The sequence below is a fragment of the Podarcis liolepis genome, assembly GCF_965112155.1.
Source record: "Podarcis liolepis genome assembly, chromosome: Z".
Classification (NCBI taxonomy): Eukaryota; Metazoa; Chordata; class Lepidosauria; order Squamata; family Lacertidae; genus Podarcis; species Podarcis liolepis.
The window spans coordinates 20,407,004-20,420,141 of NC_139570.1; the positions used below are offsets into that span (position 1 = coordinate 20,407,004).

General features: G+C 43.1%; 1 protein-coding gene and 1 long non-coding RNA gene across 13 annotated transcripts in view; one reads left to right on the forward strand and one right to left on the reverse strand.

Moving 5' to 3' along the window:
• LOC310698114 overlaps positions 1-12,691 on the forward strand; it is a 43,883-nt gene extending 31,192 nt beyond the window's left edge. For 2 of the 3 annotated variants that reach the window (XR_014521327.1, XR_014521328.1), the window contains exons 3-4: positions 8,106-8,230; positions 12,362-12,691. This is a non-coding gene — a long non-coding RNA (uncharacterized lncRNA). The remainder of the gene's footprint in view (positions 1-8,105; positions 8,231-12,361) is intronic. The other variant, XR_014521329.1, reaches the window with a different exon arrangement.
• DACH2 (dachshund family transcription factor 2) overlaps positions 1-13,138 on the reverse strand; it is a 333,298-nt gene that overhangs the window by 18,575 nt on the left and 301,585 nt on the right. The gene's annotated exons all lie outside the window — the stretch shown is intronic.

A 13,138-nucleotide genomic window follows, 5' to 3' on the forward strand; every position in this document is an offset into this window, starting at 1 on the left:
TAATCATGTAATGTTTAAAATACAGTCAAAACTGCTGGCTTTTACATAAAACAAAGACTGTGCACAATCTTCACTGCGTTGAGAGTCATTTTTGCTTCTCGTTGGTCATATTGTTTCACTCTTGCTGATTTAAAAAGGATTAAAAGAAATCTGATTTTTGCTCCATTGCCCTTTTTGATGGATGGATGAATTCAATGCTTAATTCTTTTTAATCCCCTTTGCGATACTCAGTGATCATGTAACAATGGTAATTTGGGGCTGTGTGTATTCTGTAACCACACTGTGCAAGTTCAGAAATTAGTAATGGGTGGACAGCTCTGTGTCCTGTATGAAGATGCCATACAGCCATGTGAAGTCAGACCACTGATTCATGCATCCCCGTACGTAAATATTTTATATTTATAGGATTGCTTTATTTCATACTTTAATTCTAGATGTTATATTTTAGTGGATTAGTAGGATCACTCAGTATGCATTTTAATTATGTATCTCTGTATTTTAATGTTTGTGTAATTTGTTTTTATTCATGTAAACCAGTTAGAAGCCTATTTCGGCATTAAGTGCTACACTAACAACAACAACAAATTATAGCAATGATTCTCCAAGATGTGAGGCAGGGTGCACAAATTTTAGGTGTGAAGTTTATAGAATCATAGAATTGTAGAGCTGGAAGGGACCCTGAGGGGGTCATCTAGTCCAACCCCCTAAAATGCAGGAATCTCAGCTAAAGCAGCTATGAGAGATGGCCATCCAACCTCTGCTTAAAAACCTTCAATGAAGGAGAGCCCACCACCTTCGATTGTCAAACAGCTCTTCCTGTCAGAAAGCTCCTCCTGATGTTAAGTCAGAATCTGTTTTCTTGTAACTTCAAGGCATTGGGTCCTACCCTCTGGAGAAGGAAGAAACAAGCTTGCTCCATCTTCCATATGACAGCCCTTGAGATACTTGGAGACAGCTCTCATTATCTCCTCTTAGTCTCCTCTTTTCTAGGCACACACGTTCCAGCTTGTCAATATCCTTCTTAAATTGTGGCACCCAGAACGGGACTCAGTACTCCAGGCAGGGTCTGACCAAGGCAGAATACAACAGTACTATGACTTCCAACTATACTTCTGTTGATGCAGCCTAGAATAACAGTTGTTTTTGCTGCTGCATCACACTGTTGACACATGTTAAGCTTGTGGTTTACTAAGACCCCTAAATCCTTTCCACATGTGCTACTGGCAAGCCGTGTGTCCATCATCATATATTTGTGTAGCTGTTTCTACCTGCCTAAGTATAGAGCAAAACATTTGTCCCTATTTAAATTAATTCTGTTCGTTTTGATCCAGTTCTCTAATCTGTTCCAGTCATCCTGAATCCCAATTCTGTCTTCTGCAGTATTAGTTACCCATTCTAGTTTGGTGTCATCTGTAAACTGGATGAACATCCCCACTATTCCTTCATCCATGTTGTTTATAAAGACATTGAACAAAAGAACCCGGTGGCATCCCACTTGTCCTTTTTCCAGGATGATGAGGGACCATTAGTAAGCACTCTTTGGGTTCAATCAGTCAAACAGCTACAAATCCACCTAACAGTTACCTTGTCTAGCCCACATTTTCCCAGCTTCTCCACAAGAATATAACAGGGAACTCTGTCAAAAGTCTTACTGAAATCAAGATACACTATGTTTACAACATTCCCCCTATCCATGAAACTTGTAACTCTCTACATAAAAGAGATTCATTTGGCATGACTTGTTTTTGAGAAACCCCTTCAGGGTCTTCTCACAGAATCCTTTTCTAAGTGCTCACAGACTGACTGTTTAATTATCTGTTCTAGCACCTTTCTTGGTATCAACGTCAAGCTGACTGGTTTGTAGTTATCTGGGTCTTTTCTCCCATTTCTGAAGGCGAGGACGATGTCTGCCTGCCTCCAATCCACAGGGGCCTCAGCTTTTCTCCAAGAATTCTCAAAGATTATAGAAAGAGGCTCTGAGATTACATCTGCAAGCTCCTTTAGTACCCTTGGATGCAACTCATCAGGCCCTGGAGGTTTGAATTCATTGAAAGTAGCTAGGTATTCCCTCACCACCTCTTTTCCTATCTTGGGCTGCAACACCCTCCTTACAATATTTATTCTGTGATCACCAGGCTGGGCATTGCTTTCTTTTTTGATGAAGACAGAGGCAAAGTAGGTGTTGAACAGTTCCGCCTTCTCTCTGTCACCCAATAGCATTTCTCCATCTTCTCCACACAAAGGACCTACCACTTGCTTGCTCTTCCTCTTGCTTCAAACATAGCCAAAGAAACCTTTTATTGTTATTTTTAACCTCTCTTGCAAGCCTGAGCTCATTCTGAGCTTTGGCCTGCCAGACCTTCTCCCCGTACCTGTTGGCTACTTGTGTTATATTCTTGCTTTGTGATTTCCCATTTCTTCCATTTCTTATGCATGTCATTATTATTATTATTATTATTATTATTATTATTATTATTATTATTACCACTCTCATTATCACTATTATTATCTGATTATTTCTCAGAGTTTCTAATAAGATTCTGTCTTCTCAGCACATCAGTTTGGTTAATATTTTATGAGAAGGTATGATCAATCTTTCTGCTATTCCCCCCAACCCTATCCTCTGGTTACACACTTAAAACAAGTTCTTCCCAAGTCAAAGACTACATACCATTTCTCATGCTCAAATAATTCATATGCAGGGTCAAGTCATTAAAATTAATTGTTTATGCCCCAAACCACTCCTCTGTGAAGCAAGGTAAACTAAACGCATCTTGGAGAGGTGGAGGGAAAGACGAGGGGGAGAGCAAGCGAGCGGGCGCAATGAATGAATTGTGGATAAACTGCTTAAAACAATCTAGAAACCTCAACTGCTTGGGAAGGGGGAGGGCATGGGAGGGTGGGGGAAAGTAATGCTATTAAAATGGCCAAAAGGAAAATTCATATTGACTGCAGAGACAGGGCACACCGTCTATGGTTAGTAATGTTGCTGTAGAGTAGATTGAAGTTTCAAAATGGCATTAGTCTTCTTTAAAGAGATAGACACGGCTAAATTAGGTGCTGCTGGCTGCAGTGAGGATCAAATGCAAAAAGAAATCATATTTCACCCGAGCTAGTCAACAGCAGGAAAATAAATAGAAATATAAGAGCTATGCAGGCAATGATTCATTTTGATAATCTGGCCCAAGAGAGACACAGGGAGACAGCATCCAGATCTAAGCTCCCCACCAAAAGACAAATAGGAGACGGAGGGTGGAGACTGGGATGACAGCCTAGCAGAGGTCACATCGATTTCTACCAGCGGTTTTCACACAGATGAGATAACCCTGCACTCCATTTGCCCCATTGTTCATATCCTACCTGTCCCACAAGCCATAAATTTCCAAGTCCCCGAAAAAAGGGGCAGTAAAGAAGAAGGATTCTACTTATGACTTCTTATGATTAAGTTTTTGTGCTAACCAAACATGGTTTGCCAACCAAGGTCACATTGCATGTTAAAGTCCGTAATAGCTAGGAAAAGACTAGGGGAAGCATATTACGGTTTAGCGTCTATGGGTGGGAAAGGGAGAGGGGGTGGGGGAGAAAAGAACCCCTGTCAAACAATTCATCATTTTCTCCTCCTGATTGAAATCACACACTGCGAAGATGAATGATATAAGCATTAGAAATCTATTTCAATCTTGTAATAGATCTTCACATCTGAATGGTGCCCCCCTTTAGGGCTACCTTCAACAGAAGCACATGGAGGGAGTAGAGCTGTATTTGTTAATTTGTTAAAGACATAAAAATCTTAATTGGCAAAGTGATGATGCCATGACAACCACAACAGAAAGGATAAGTATGGAATGTCCCTAAACAGGTCACTCTCTTTGTGGGTGGAATACAAAGGCTTTGATGTGTGTGTTTAAATTTTAACACACACTATTCACGATGTATACATTGAAAGCTGCCACCCATGGGGTGGCAGAATAAACAGGAAATAAAACTAGGACCTAACCAAGGGCACAAGCAACACTGCATTTATTGAGGCAAAGGGAAGACTGCTTTTATGGAGCTTGTTTGCCATACCTTGTAATAGCATCCTAGCTTCTATTCAGAGGGCATGGTTTTAATTTCTAGCACTCATTCCAGATGAATAGGCATCCTGTTAGGTTGTTGTTGTTGTTTTACATGTACTGAGAAAGAGAATATAAAGCAAAATACTCAGAATGGATAGCTCAGTTGGTAGAACATGACACCCTTAATCTCAGGGCTGTTGGGTTGAGCCCCACATTGGGCAAAAGATTCCTGCACTGCAGGGGGATGGACTAGTTGACCCTCATGGTCCTTTTCAACTCTACAGTTCTATGATCCTAAGCCCAAAATCACACCCAAAGCTGTGAAAGCATTTACTAGGATTGGGAAAGCATGTGTAGCTTTGAGATTTATTTTTTAAGTTTTAAAGTTTTTTTTGTTTTTTAATTGTAAAAATTTAAAAATCCTCTTCACATAAGAGGATTTTACAACCAAAATAAACCACAACACAAACAAGAACAAGACTTTTCTTTTCATTTATGTTAATCTTCTTTTAACTCCTTGTTCTTAACCTCTTATATCACATATATATCTTTAACAATTTTCCAAATGCTGCCCTACACCTCCCTTCCCCCATTCTCATTACTTCCCTTCACCCATGTGCGATCTTCTCAACCTAATATTGTTTCTTGTTGTGTTAACAAAAGTTTGTATTTGTTGCTCTATATATGTCACGATATCATCTTGTATCCTTGCACATTTTACCTATTGCATATTAAATTTAAGCTCCAAAACCAAATCTTTCCATGTATTCCTTTATGTACTCCCACTCTTTGTACATTTTTTTGGTTGGAACAGCCTCTAATTGTTGCCATTAATTTTGCCATCTCCACAAATTCTCAGATTTTAGCTCATCATTCCGATATTTCTGGTATTTTTTCTGTTTTCCCATTTTCAGCCAATAATAATATAGCCGCTACAGTTGCTTAAAGGAATACATTCCTTTTGTCTTGGGGATGTCACTGTTATTACATGTGTAGCTTTGAGATTTGGGATACACACACACACACACACACACTGGACATTATCTTTGGTAGGGCTGTGCCCCAGTAGCCCTAGTGGAAGAGTTTCCACTGGATCCAATTCATCACAGCATTTCAATTTCAGTCAACAGCTAGCTGCTTCCTATCCATTTAAAGCAGTATCAAACCAACAGTCACAGCTTCCCCCAAAGAAACCTGGGAATTGCAGTTTGTTACGTGTGCTGAGAATTGTTAGAAAACCCCTACTCCTCTCACAGAGCTACAATTTCCAGAGTGGTATAACCACCTATCCATCTTTCATTGGTACTCTGGAAACATTAGCTCTGTGAGGGAAACAGTGATTCTCTCCCTTAACAAACTACAATTGCCGGATTTCTTTGGAAGTCATGCTAGTGCTTTAAATGGATAGCACAGATATGGCCTATGTCTAACTCATTAGTGCGCAACCTGTGGCACTACAGGTGTTGCTGGAATACTACTCCCCATCGCTCCTGATCGTTGGCCATGCTGGATAAGGCTAATGGGAGTTAAGTGTGCAACAACATTTGGAGTGCAAAAGGCTTCCCACCCCTGGTGTAACTGAACTGAACTGAGTTCTTCTGTTTAACCTCTCACCCATCTTCTTCTCATCCCTCTCTTGCTTCCCTTGCACTGGGACAGGAACATAGCCTTTTCTTATTACTCTGTAAAGTGCCATTGACCATGAAGGCTCAATACTACCATGACAAATGTCCATCTTATTAAGTGTCTACACTGTCACACACAAACGCACACACAAAGATGGGTGAATCATTCAGATTAGATCCCAGCCTCCCAAATCAGCTTTGGACTGGCATCGCTCTGGCAGTGTCAGTGGGCGAGGGCTCACACGGCAGGCTCCGTTCACCCTCTACACCCTGCCCCCAGCATGCCCCAGGCACCGGCAATCACGCTACACCAATGCTCCTCCCCCCTCCATAGTTGAACATTATAGCTTTTCTAATATATAGATATAGATGATATAGGTATAATTGCATTGTAGAAACATATCTCCCATTAGGCATTGGTTGTATTCAGTGGAGACTACCATATTTTTCGCTCTATAGGACGCACTTTTTCCCCTTCAAAAATGAAGGGGAAATGTGTGTGCGTCCTATGGAGCGAAGACGCCTTATCCCGGTGACCCTCTCCCGGCTGGAGAGGTGACGCGCGGCTATGGCAGGAGCCTCTATAGCCGCGTGTCACCTCTCCAGCCGGGAGAGCGCATGGGGGGCTAAAGCAGCCCCCTGCGACCCTCTCCCGGCTGGAGAGGTGACGCGCGCCTATGGCAGGAGCCTCCATAGGCGCGCGTCACCTCTCCAGCCGGGAGAGCGCGCGCGGGGCGAAAGAAGCCCCCCGTGACCCTCTCCCAGGTGACGCGCGCCTATGGCAGGAGCCTCCATAGGCGCGCGTCACCTCTCCAGCCGGGAGAGCGCGCGCGGGGCGAAAGAAGCCCCCCCGCGACCCTCTCCCAGGTGACGCGCGCCTATGGCAGGAGCCTCCATAGGCGCGCGTCACCTCTCCAGCCGGGAGAGCGCGCGCGGGGCGAAAGAAGCCATAGCCCCGCAACTCTCTCCCAGCTGGAGAAGTGACGCGTGACTATGGCAGCAGCCTCTCTGCTGCGCCTTTCCGCTGCTCCCTGACCTGCTCTTTGGGGCTGGTGGTGGGCTTCCCCCTGCCAGCCCCAAAGAGCAGGTCGAAAGGAACCTGAAGCCTGGAGAGCGAGAGGGGTCGGTGCGCACCAACCCCTCTCGCTCTCCAGGCTTCCAAGGTAGCCGCCTGAACGCACCTTAAACGGCACCTTGTTTTAGAGGGGGAAAACAAGAGGGGGGAAATTCTCCCACTCTCTGCGCAGCGCCTCCTGCCGCTTCACTGAAGGGGTGCTGGGCAGAGAGCGGAAGAATTTTTTTCCCTTGTTCTCCCCCCTCTAAAACAAGGTGCGTCCTATGGTGCGAAAAATACGGTACTCCATTAGGGCTAAGGGGGAACTGTCCCACCCACCTCAGGTTGCCTTCAGCCAGCCCCCAAGTGTCTGCCTTCTTACTTACAATCAGTCAGAGGGCAGTACTGCCTATCAGCCTCTTCCTCCTTAGCCTCAATAAAGAACTCAGAAGGAAAGGAGGACTGGGAGAAATCTAAAATTAATTGATTCTGCCTGTCACTGGCTCTAGTTCCAACTACTGTTTGATCTCCATGCTTTTACCCTATCCATCCCAATGGGCACCAGGCACCACTGGTAGTACTGAAATAGAAGTTTTGATTTCTCTTTCCATAATGTCTGCCCTTAACTAATGCTCTCTTTCCATAATGTCTGCTCTTAACTAATTTGGCCAATCTGCTTAGGCAGACTGCTGACTACCTTCCCTATGTGCCAGTGCTTTTGATTGATAACTACACAGACAAAAAGAGGGCTAGATTATCTTCCATTCTGGCCACTGCACAATCTGTTCAGGCAGACAAATAACTTCCTCCCAAGCAGAACTGAATGTATCATCATCATCATAATCTTATATAGTATCATCACCATCATTTTATATAGCACCATCAGTGTGCATGGCACTTTACAAGAGGTACAAGATGATAAGTTCATGCCCCATGGAACTTGCAACCTAAAACTGAACAAAGTGGAAAGAACAGAAAGAAGGGGAGGCAGGGTTAAGAAGGGAAGCTATATTAAGAACACGAGGAAACCCCTGCTGGATAAGGCCAAAGACCCACCTAATTCAGCAACCTGTTAACACAGTGCCTACTGGAAGCTGGCATGTAGGACCTGAGTGCAACAGTGCTCTCCCCACTGGTAATTCCCGTAAAACTGGCATCCAGAGGCTTGCTACCTCTGAGAGCGGAGGCAGAACATTGCTATCATGGCTAGTAACCACTGACAGCCTTATCTTCCATCAGTTCCTCTAGCCCTCATTAAAGCCATCCACGTTGGTGGCTATCACTGCCTCTATGGGGAGTTCATTCCACAACTTAACTATGTGCTGTGTGAATAATTATTTTTCTTTTGTCTTGTCTTTAATCCGCCAGCGTGCAGCTTCACTGGATGGTCCTGAGTTTGAATATTATGAGAGACGGATTGTATTCTTTAATGTAAACTTTGCTCGTGTGCCAGGAGAATAGGAAGCATGACAAACAATCAGGGAATTCCTGAGGTGGGAAGTGGGAGACACGAGCCACCTGGATGTGATCAAGACTGCAATAGAGCAAATACATCCCATGAGAACATCAAAAGATGAGTGTAATGGTTAGAGCTGGCCTGAACAAGTACTTCCCACTGAGGCCAGCTCCATTGGCTCACCTCAGTGTGCACGTCACAGAACTATCCTCTTCCACAGAAATTAGTGGAGATGTTCATTTGAGTGGAGGCTGTGTGCACATTACTGATGCGTGTCTACTTGGCCTTAGATAAAACTTTGGCATGAGGGCTAAGCTATGCTTCATATGGTCAAGGCCATCAATAGAAGTGCATCACTTGTGGGGCTGCCTGCCCTTATCAGGAATCAGGGAAGGGATATCACATTGGCCCAAACCACCTGTTGGCAGAACATGGCTCCTGGTGTCTCAAACCAGAAATGTTTGTTTTGCTTGAATATTGTATAATTCACTGTAATCGGGGCTTGTGTTTGGAGAGGTGGGGCGGGGAGAGAAGAGAGATTACAATGGTACCTCGGGTTACATATGCTTTAAGGTTACATACGCTTCAGGTTATAGACTCTGCTAACCCAGAAATAGTACCTCGTGTTAAGAACTTTGCTTCAGGATGAGAATAGAAATCATGCAGCGGCAGCACAAGTCCCCATTAGCTAAAGTGGTGCTTCAGGTTAAGAACAGTTTCAGGTTAAGAACGGACCTCCAGAACAAATTAAGGTCTTAACCCGAGGTACCACTGTACTTAGAAATCTAGAACTGTAGAGTTGGAAGGGACCCTTAGGATCATCTAGTCCAACCCCCTGCAATGCAGGAATATGCAGCTGTCCCATACGGGGATCAAACCTGCAACCTTGGTGTTATCAGCACCATACTCTAAGCAACTCTGCTGTTCAGCTTATTATATACCTGGGAGTGGGGGGGGCGGAGCTGGGAATGACAGTCAGGAAGTAACAGTTATTATTAAGCGTGTTCTCCTTCATGGAGAGCACGTGTTGCGGTGGGGGCCGCCAGGACACTCCAAAGTTTGGGGGGCGAGCTAATTGATCGTTGGCCACTGATGCGATGTGGGGCTTCCCTTGTTGTTGGGAAGAAGTTAATGTTGCCATTTGTTGATTGACAGCCAGAAATGCTAAAACTCCTTGCACGAGGCTAGGGCTTCCTCTTTTTGCCCGTGCATCAGATTGCCCGTCCCTCCCCCACCCTAGAATTAGGTTTGTTCTCTTTGACCTTGCTATGCCTGTCATGTGGTCGTCTGCTCTTGGGGCAGATTTTGTCCATCTGGCTGATTGGCTGGGGCCATTTGGTTTTTGCCTACTGCGTAGCAAATCATCACAACTTGTAAGGTTTGCGGTTAGGCATTGGTTTATGGTTTGGTTGGTTGAGGGGCATGGATTGGCTGTGCCTGCCCCTCTAATGCTGCTGCTGCAAGGGATTCTGTTAAAGGAATTGGGAGCTAACTATTGCTTGTCCACTCTGTCAAGGGGGCTCGGGCCATAGCAATGAGCTCCTGGTTGCATTTGGGCTGAGGGCAGGTTCCCTGCTCCGTCGTTACCCCCAAGTGTATTCCCCTATTCTGACTTTCGCATTGTGCGGAATGTCAGTCTGTCCCCCATGGTGGGGGCAGATAGTCGCAACCAATGCCTAAGCAACCACTCACAAATTTGTATTTTAATAAAGTTGTGGCCAAAATTATGCCAAAAATCTTAAACAAAAATTCTGTGTGATGTGTGAGTTATTGAGGTGGCCCTGGGGACCTCGACACACAAATACTATTATTACCTAGTTGCCTTACAAAAGTGACTCAGAGACTTGCAGCACAGTATAAATGCTAAAACCAACTACAACAAACGAATAAAAAGCTTTAAGAAACGCACCTATATGAATTTTTTAAAAAAACCCACGTCTTACTGAACCTGGCCCACCTAAACAGGAAACAAGTACTTGGAACCCTTCAAATTAAGGACCAAAAGATAAAAAAGAAAGTTTTTTGCCTAGTGCATTACAATAGATGAATATATGCTTAGGAGATAACTAGCTTTGGTTGAATTCATTAGTGACTTCAGTCCAGTGTGGGAGCCAGTGTGGTGTAGTGGTTAAGAGCGGTAGTCACGTAATCTGGGAAACCGGGTTCATGTCTCCGCTCCTCCACATGCAGCTGCTGGGTGACCTTGGGCCAGTCACACTTCTTTGAAGTCTCTCAGCCCCACTCACCTCACAGAGTGTTTGTTGTGGGGGAGGAAGGCAAAGGAGAATGTTAGCCGCTTTGAGACTCCTGAAGGGGAGTGAAAGGCGGGATATCAAATCCAAACTCTTCTTCTTCTTCATAAATTGCCAAACAGCACCACCAGCAGCTAAAATACAGTTCAGATCAATTGCAAACCACACCCAACCCAACCCACTTTATTATTTTCTATTTTCATTGTCTTTTATGTTAGAATAATACATTTTTTGTTGCTGCTGTGGGGCCTCTTAAACATGACATAGTTGGGCATGTCTTAATCCAGCCCTGCTCATTATAGTTATCAGATCTTGCTATCATGAGACTTACTTGAAAAAAAAAAAGTCTGATGGAAATCCACATTCCACCCTGATTCCACCTCTGTGATTCCATGAAATTTCACATCCATTTTCAAGTCTTCAAGGACAAGGCTATCTACCTTCAATGACTTACTAGCGCTGCAACCTCCTCCCTCACCCACTGCTTCTGCTTTCATTGCCTCTCTGCCAGGAGGTGAGTCGTTCTTTTCATCAGTGAGAAAGAGGGATGCCTCCTTCTAACCTGGCAGAAGTGAAGCCACCCCAAATTTACTGCTTTAACCTTGCAATTCAAGTGCCAAATTTAAAGTCCAGGCTGTTTTTCTTAATTACACCCCCTGAATGTGCAAAGGGGTCAAAATGAACGCAATTTGAGGAGTAGCTGATTAATCTGGTTGCTGAGTGTTAAATCAAACTTTGGGATCATTTTAACGGTATGATTTATATTGCCTGGTGCCGTGGTGCCTTCCACCTCTCCTCCAGTGGTCCGATTTGTGATAAGGTGCTTAAGGAATGTGTGCACATTTCGAGGGAATCCCAGAAGCATTGCAAAAAGCATCAAATGAAAAAGACAGCTAACTTGTAGATTACCTTATTTGTTAAGCTTAGTTGCACCGCCATCTATTATTGAAAGCCGTAGGTATGCACAACATTATTTTTTTACAGACAAACAGGAAGCAAATATCTGCCCCAAGATATTTACAATCTAAAATTCTATAAAAAGGGAATGATGAGAGGAAGAAGAGGAAAGTAAACAGGATGAAGAGGTGATTTTTTTAGTTGCACATACACCCTAATACAAGTTCTGCCCATCAGGAGTAGGGCAAAGTGACTTATCTGACTTGTCTTCTCCCACACTAGCTATTCGTTTATTTCAATTTTGTTAAAAACCCATAAGCTACATGTGTCTACCCCTTAGTTACAGTACAATATGAGGGCTAATGGGTTGTGCTAAAGACTTCATGGGAAAGGTGAGTTTTGAAGAGGGGCTTTAAGGAACAATGAGACACCAAATGGGTGTTGCAGGAGGCATGTCCAGGCATAAGAGGCAGCAAGGGGAAAACAATGGAATCATTTGAAGTGTTTGTCTATTCATTCAAATCAATAGGTTCTTTTCCGTACAGGTATCAACTGCAATTTTCAACATACTGATTGTGAGGATTTTGTTCAAACTGTATTTCAAGTGAATCTGATCTGCAGTTCTTAGCCTAATACATAGATTAGAATGCAGTTATATTTTGTTTTTCACACTTCTCCCAATGCTGCAATAGAGTTCTCTGCTAAACAAATGTACAACAAAACTGCACTTTTGGAATAAAAAGTGTGGAGAAAAAATGTGTAATTTAGTATAAAGTCTACACCAATAGGGGTATTTTAGATGGGGTTGGGGGGGAATTTGATGCAGCTCACATTTAAAGATGAACTTATCTAATTTGCATTTTCCAAAACAATTGGCAAACTGAAAGCACAGGCACACTTCGGAATTTAAACCTCTGTGACAGATTTATTCATCCTTAATATTAGAATACAATGCATATAAAACATATGTATTTTGTAAATAATAATGTTAATTTTGCGTGTATGTTTGTTCTCTTTAGTTTCAGATTGAGAGATTGATGCAGAAACAGGACAGAATGGCCTTATCAATGAACACAGGCAAAAGTGACATGGTTTGGGAATAGACTGATGCATCCTTGCGCGCGTGCACCCACCCACCGTTTTACAGAGCTATTCTTGTCAAAGGTGTTTTAAACAAACAATCACTTAGAAAATATCAGTACAATAGCACAAAGATTACCCTGCAATGCAGAATTATGTCAATATACTTGTTAACAATGATACCTAGGTAATTTATACAGTCGTGACATTTACCTGCATGAAGCTCCCATTAATAACACTGAAGATTATACCTATTTATAACTGGGTACATATTTAAAATAAATTTTGGTGCCATAAGTTCCTGTCAACAGTTGTGTGTGTGTGTGTGTGTGTGTGTGTGTGTGTGTGTGTTTTAAAAAACTAATTTGGACTTAAATCTTCATGGTGAGAGGGAACAACTAACTTCATGGTGAGAGGGAACAGAAATATATGGCGAACATGGATAAGAATTTGGGGAGAAACACGGTTAATTTGGTTAGTAAGGAGCTCAGATCAGCAAAGCCACAGAAACAACCAAGTCAAAACATTCAGTCTTCAGGGACAATGGAACTATTTTAAAAACTTAAAATCATCATGCAGTACGTGGATTGAAAGCTGATGTAAATACCATAAAACCCACTGAAAAACATTTCTGGGCAACAGCTCTTACACACACACACACACACACACACACACACACACACACCCTAATCCATCATCAATTATAACACCTCCAA